Raw genomic sequence first — 7,000 nt, 5'->3', positions numbered from 1 at the left:
CAATGTCCTATCATTTTACCTTCACTCCTGGGAGCTTCTGAAAGGGCTCCTAAGAGATGATGAGATCCGGGCTTCATATTTTAGAAGTGCCAGCAGACTTATGAGGTTTAGTAACATATTCAAGGTCACACAATGAGACAGGTCTTCCATAGAACAGGGTGAGCAGTGGTATTGAGGAAGACACCTCAGGAAGAGATGTGACCCCTGACCTTGCAAATTACCTCCCAGCCTCTGGATCAGCCATTAGAACACGACTTTCTTTTGGCCCCGCCCAACCCATTCCTACCAACCTGTTCTCAGGGTTTGGAGGAAACTCTTCCTTCTAGTTGGCTAGTTCAGCTCACTCACATAAGCTACCTGGCATCTCCCAGGCCCACAACTGCAAAATGGGTTCTACCTATACACATACCCCTCAAGATGAAGGACCGAAGGACGCTCTCTCTCTGTCTCTCGAGCATGATGGCACCTTTCCCCTTCTCCTTCCCCCAGGCACGTTACCTCTGCTTTCTTTCTCCTGAGTTCCAAGGGCCCTTCTTTAGCCTCTGTAACTTTTTCCTGAGTCCATGCAGCCCAGCTGGCTCACTTCTTTCATGGCTCACGTCTACCTCTGTGACTTTCTAAATAAACTTTTGCTTGTATTTGAGTCTTGGCTCTGAATTCTTTCTTAGCGAGAACACAAGTACTGAGGTTGCTGAACCAAGGCCCAATCACCAGTAACATTCTGGTGCCATTTTACTGCTAAGAGTTTCATCACTTGCCTAAGATCACACAGCTGGTGAATCAGCACTTCAGCCCAGGCAGTCTTACTTCAGAATCCCTGTGCTTGACCACTGAGCCTGTGCCACCTAACACCCCCCCCCCCCCCTACTGCCATGAGATTATAAACTCTGCCTCTCTCCTCAAGAATATAGAGAAGCCATGGGCAGGGCCAGCTGTGGAATGGGATTTCAAGGCCATGATAAGATGACTCCTTAGGCTAGAGAGTGATCTCAGTTCACACCTGGTCTGTACATTGTCCCGTGCCCTTTCCCCAACCAGGCACAATGTGGCTTTGCTAAATAATACTGCGCCCGAGCCCTGGCTGGTGTGGCTTAGTTGATTGGAACATTGTCCCATGCACCGAAACGTCTCAGGTTCAACTCCTGGTCAGGGCACATATCTGGGTTGTGGGTTTGATCCCCAGTTGGGGCACATAATAGCAGACAAACAATCAATGTCTCATCTCTCTCTCTCTCTCTCTCTCTCTCTCTCTCTCTTTCTCTCTCTCTCTCTTTCTCAGATAAATGAAACATATCCTCAGATAAGGATTAAAAAAATAACAATAATTTAATCTAGTTGTCCAGGAAGTAGACAGAAATTATTGCCTCCTTTATGGATGAGGAAATTGGGACTCGCAGAGCCTGTGGCTTGCATGGGTTACCTAGCTGGTAAGTGGCAGAATTCTGAACTGGAACATGAGATTTGTTTTCTTTCTACCCCACTCATCAAGTTAACTACTTTAAAAAGCATTACCACCGCCCCCTCAAAAAAGAGCCCACTCTCTAATTTTCTTTCCATGTTGAAAGCACAGGCCCATTTGCAAACAGCCATGAGCTGAAAATAGCACAGTATCAGGATAATCTCATCGGGTTCCAGGGCAGGTCTCCTCTGCTCAGGCATTAACCACTACATAATCTTGGGTTTGTCCTTCCGGAAAAAGGACTCTGGTCTGGGTAATTGTTGCATATTCATCCCCAAGGTCCTTTGTATATAAATACAGAGTCAAAGGCCAAACTCTCACTGTTCTTATTAACACTGTTCCTCACAAAGAAAGAAAACAGCCTTGGATTAGCTTACTCGGAGAGGCGAGTGCAATCAAAAACCACTTCAGCTATGGAAGAAACAGATGGAACAGAGTAATGATCTCCCTGATCCTAACTGACTTCTTTTCAATTTCTCTTTTACTTAAGGACCTCTTCCTTGCAAGTGACTGATTGATGTCACTGCCTTGTATCCTGGGACTTTATCAGCACATGCATCCAAAGCTCAGAATTGAAGGGCACCCGTCCATCTATTGCAAGGGGGGGGTTGTGGGGGGTGCTGCTTCTCCCATAAAACCTGAATTGAGCACTTACTGGTTCCCATGCTAGGGGAGGCCAAGACATGGTCCCTGCCAGCAAGGAACTCACAGGCAAGCATGGGGGGATTGGGCTGAATCCGTGTACCGGGCCTCCGACATCCCCCGAGGGGTCTTGGATTGCGAATCCATGCACCAGGTCTCTAGTTCCTTAATAATGGTTAAACCACCCATCTCAACCTGCCCATCTGATTCTCTAAATGTGTTACCGTCATCCCCAAAGTCCAACTCCTAGACCAGACGGAATGAGCCGGCCGGGTGGGAAGCCCTTCTTTTCCCTCAGCATCTGCCAGGACCTGGCCTGCTGGGCTCTCACTTGCCTAACAGCTCCAGCCCACCCCTCCCTCTGAGCCATCTCCCAGACTCTCCCAGAGGAGCCAGGCACCAAGCACAAGAGCCTCTGACAGCTCAGAGCCAGGTTTGAAAAATGACAGAACTGCCCAAAGGGCCTTCTCCTTCCTGCTTCCCAGAAACTTCCCTGAGATCAATGATCTGACACGCAGGACCGTAAGCCACGGGAACACCCAGTCCCAGAGTCCAGAGAACATCATAGCTCTCCTGAGAGGCCCAGGTTCCCAAGGCCAGCTGCGCAGGATTCTGCACCTGGCGGTGCAAAACAAGTGTTCTTGTTTTCATGTGAACGACATCACCTCTCTGTGTTGGCTTTGGAGGGGTATTGCCGGAACAGAAAGAGCATTTAAGTCAAGTCTCGATGCACCTTGATCGCTGGCCAAGGGCACCTGGGTGCTAGTTCTGTTCACTGGGGAGAAGGTAGAAGACAGAGGGGAAGGAAGGAGGGTAATAGAGGGAACTGCCCTCCCACCAGAACCTGCAATTCCTGTGCTGAGTGTCATTCTCAGTCTTTCTTCCACCAAGGATGCCTCTCTAGAAGGCAAATTGGATTTTTTCCCCTAATATTTTGTTTGCTTCCAAGTTTTAATTACCCAGTCCAAGCTTCTGGGGAGTATGAGATGAGCAAGATTGTCACACAGACAATGTCATTCCAGCAAGAATTAAGAAACTGAAGCTTTAATTAGCAGTAGAGCCTCATCTCAGAGCAACTCAAGCTTCTACTTAGGCGTTTTCAAATATTGTATAAGTGGGGCCAGTAACACCCCCACCATGTTCACTCCAGCGCTTGCCCAGGGCCCAGTTTGGGAATCAGTGCCTTAACTCTAAGAAGTGCTGTTTGTTTCAGGCGAGACGAGGAGACCTCAGTTCTTGTCTTCTTGAAGGAAAGATTTCAATGAAGAGACAAAGTGTAGAAAAGCAAGAAAGAATTTATTGACCGCAGCAAAATATACTTAGGACAGTGAAACAAGGAAAGGCCTAGAAGAAGCAATAGCAGAGCCTAGGCTGGGCTGCTTTGGCTCACTGGAAAGTCAGAGCAAAAGGGGGCCTTGGAAACAGCTTCAAGGAGTTAGCCCGGGACGAGCTGCCACTGCCCATGGCTTCGCTGGTTGCAAGTCTCATGGGGTCCCTTATAGGTTAAGAGATGTGTGCCTGTGGGGGGAGGAGAGGGGAAAGGAATGGCAGGGGCGTGCTCCCCAGAGGGGGAGCACTCTGGAACCTTCATTTTCAGGGGTTGTAAAGGCTGGGCATTTAAGGGAGGTCTTAGGGGCAGATTAATCTAATATTTATCTGCTTTATGCTGATGTACCAAATGAGATTTATTCTCTTCATATGTCTGTCCTTGGGTATGGCTGGCAAATGGCACTTAATTGGATTTCTGTATCTGTTTCCCTGAGTAGGGTGATTTAAGCCATCTACCCTCTGGTTGGGGAGAAGGGCAAATCATTTACTCTTATGTGTCCTTGGTTTAGGGAAGACAGGATCTACTAGGTGGCTGCACACTGCTGTTTAACTATCTGTCTCAGTTTCCCTATTCCGTTTGCCCTGGAGTTTTCCTAGCTTCTTACTATGCTATAACACTTCGAATATTCATGGTGTCCTAGGGTCCTCCAACCGTCTGCCTCAGGTTGAGTCTTGACCTGGGGTGTCCCATTCCTATAAATTCCAGCAGGTTCTTCATACCCTCAGAGATGCTGGGAATGGGAAAAGTAGGTATGTGTGCAGTTGAGGGGTTCGGGTTTCTTGGTAAAGCTAATTTTGTGACTAATCAAATCCAAAAAGATGTGGAAAATCCTAGTACTGATTGGCAACACTCTTTACAATATTCCTCACACCTTTGGGTTTCCCAGAGTGCTGTTTTTATAGGAAGAGGAGCAAAGCAGGCTGGAGATTTTCTCCAGTGAAAGGGAGTAAGGATGCTTGCATTTCAAGTTCCTGCTCCTCCCTTACTTACTGTGTGACCTTGGGTACATCACTCAACCTCTCTCAGAGCCCCATTTCCTTACCTGAAAAACTGTGTTCTTTATAAAATCAAAGGAACATTTCTTTAGAACATTTAATCTCTCAAGCAATATTAGCCATTACTGTGTGTTTATTACATACTAGAGGCCCGGTGCGTGAAATTCATGCATGGGTAGGGTGCCTAGACCTGGCCGGCCATCAGGGCCAATTGGGCCCTTCCTTCCTCCAGCTGCCAGCCAGGGTCTTCCTTCATTCTGCTCCACCCCCTGGTGGTCAGTGCACGTCATAGCAAGCAGTCGAACTCCCACTCAGTCGAACTCCCGAGGGGACAATTTGCATATTAGCCTTTTATTATATAGGATAATGTTCTTTACCTTCCCCTTTGGACCAGGGCTCCTGCAGAGCTGAGGAGATGGCCTCTCCTTCTTTACTGTCACCCATGCTCACGCCTTCCCTCAGGCCCAGTGCCAGGCTCAGTGTGATGATGAAGGGGTTCAGACTATGCCACTGTAGGGGCAGAAAAATAATTTTCCCTCTACCCTTCTGAGTTCTTGGCAGATACCTCTGAAATAAAAGACAGATGAACAAGAGAGAAACAAACAGAAGTTTATTAACATGCATACTCATGTATAAATGGGAGATATGCAGGAGAAAATGAGTAACTACCTGAGGTGGCTTAGTATTTAGGTTTAAATACCATCTTTGTAGAGAAAGGGCAGAGGGAAAGTAGGCCTCTTGGGGGAGAGTAAATGATTTGTAGGGAAGATGAATGGGCCTTTAGAAGAATAGATGGGCGGTAGTTTAGGATAGTTTATGACAGTTGTCTGGGTGTGCTGCCCACCTCTAGTCTCCTCTCCTGTGATGAGAGTCGAGCTTCCCTGGTTGGTGAAACTCCCAGGGTGGAGATCTAGGACATAAATTGAGTTCCTTCTGGAGGATGACTTAAGTAGATAAGGGAGTTCAGAGAAAGCCTCTCCTTGTCTTTACTGGTTTTCAAGTGCCTACAGCTCAGAATAATCAACATCCCAAAGCAGCATATTTGGGGGGTAGTATGTTCTTCTGCCCTTCACCATAGTGGCATGAGGATTATTTTGAGTGAAGATATTTGAGAATGAATAGCTTCAGGAGGAAGCTTTTTCTGAACTTCCTTTATCTTCCTAAAAACAGTCTCCCAAAAGAATTCAACTGTCATAAATCCCCTCCCCAGGACTTTTATAACAGGGAAGATTGACTTTGATCACTAAAGGGAAGAAGTCAGCACAAGTCAGCACCTGGATAAGAAATCACCTAAACAGACAATGTGATAAAACAATCACAGCTCCCATCTAGTCTCCTGAGGGCATATTTATTTCTTCAACACTCCTTTGTTCTCCCAGCAGTGTCCCTCTGCCCCTCCCTCTACCCTATTAAGATGGTATACGAGCCCCAGCGTATAACCACTCCTCGAGTCACATTTTTTGTGAACTCCCTTATATAGAGAAGTGAATAAAAATCTACTTTTTAATGAGGGAAGAAGTGAAATGGTAAGACTGATAAATTCTAGGGATCAGGGCAGGTAAGGTAGAGATGGAAGGGAGGTGGGTTGGCTATAAAAAGGCAAGGGGAAGGATTTTTTTAAAAATTTTTAAATTAAATCTTTATTGTTCAGATTATTACATTTGTTCCTCTTTTTTCCCCCCATAACTCCCCTCCTCCCAGTTCCCGCCCCACCCTCCGCCCTCACTCCCCATCCACTGTCCTCATCCATAGGTGCACGATTTTTGTCCAGTCTCTTCCCACACCTCCCACACCCCTTTCCCCCCCCAAGAATAGTCAGTCCATTCCCTTTCTATGTCCCTGATTCTATTATGATCACCAGATTATTTGTTCACTTGATTCTTAGATTCACTTGTTGATAGATGCATGTTTGTTGTTCATAATTTGTATCTTTACCTTTTTCTTCTTCTTCCTCTTCTTAAAGGATACCTTTCAGCATTTCATATAATGCTGGTTTGGTGGTGATGAACTCCTTTAGCTTTTTCTTATCCGTGAAGCTCTTTATCTGACCTTCTATTCTGAATGATAGCTTTGCTGGATAAAGTAATCTTGGTTGCAGGTTCTTGCTATTCATCACTTTGAATATTTCTTGCCACTCTCTTCTGGCCTGCATGGTTTCTGTTGAGAAATCAGCTGACAGTCGTATGGGTACTCCCTTGTAGGTAACTGAGTTTCTTTCTCTTGCTGCTTTTAAGATTCCCTCTTTATCTTTTGCTCTTGGCATTTTAATTATGATGTGTCTTGGTGTGGTCCTCTTTGGATTCCTTTTGTTTGGGGTTCTCTGCGCTTCCTGGACCTGTAAGTGTATTTCTTTCACCAGGTGGGGGAAGTTTTCTGTCATTATTTCTTCAAATAGGTTTTCAATATCTTGCTCTCTCTCATCTTCTGGCACCCCTATAATTCTGATGTTGGTACACTTGAAGCTGTCCCAGAGGCTCCTTACACTATCTTCATATTTTCGGATTCTTTTTTCATTTTGCTTTTCTGGTTGGGTGTTTTTTGCTTCTTCACATTTCAAATCTTTGCCTTGATTCT

The sequence above is a fragment of the Myotis daubentonii genome, chromosome 12 (assembly GCF_963259705.1).
Source record: "Myotis daubentonii chromosome 12, mMyoDau2.1, whole genome shotgun sequence".
Classification (NCBI taxonomy): Eukaryota; Metazoa; Chordata; class Mammalia; order Chiroptera; family Vespertilionidae; genus Myotis; species Myotis daubentonii.
Note: the sequence above shows the minus strand (reverse complement) of the source record.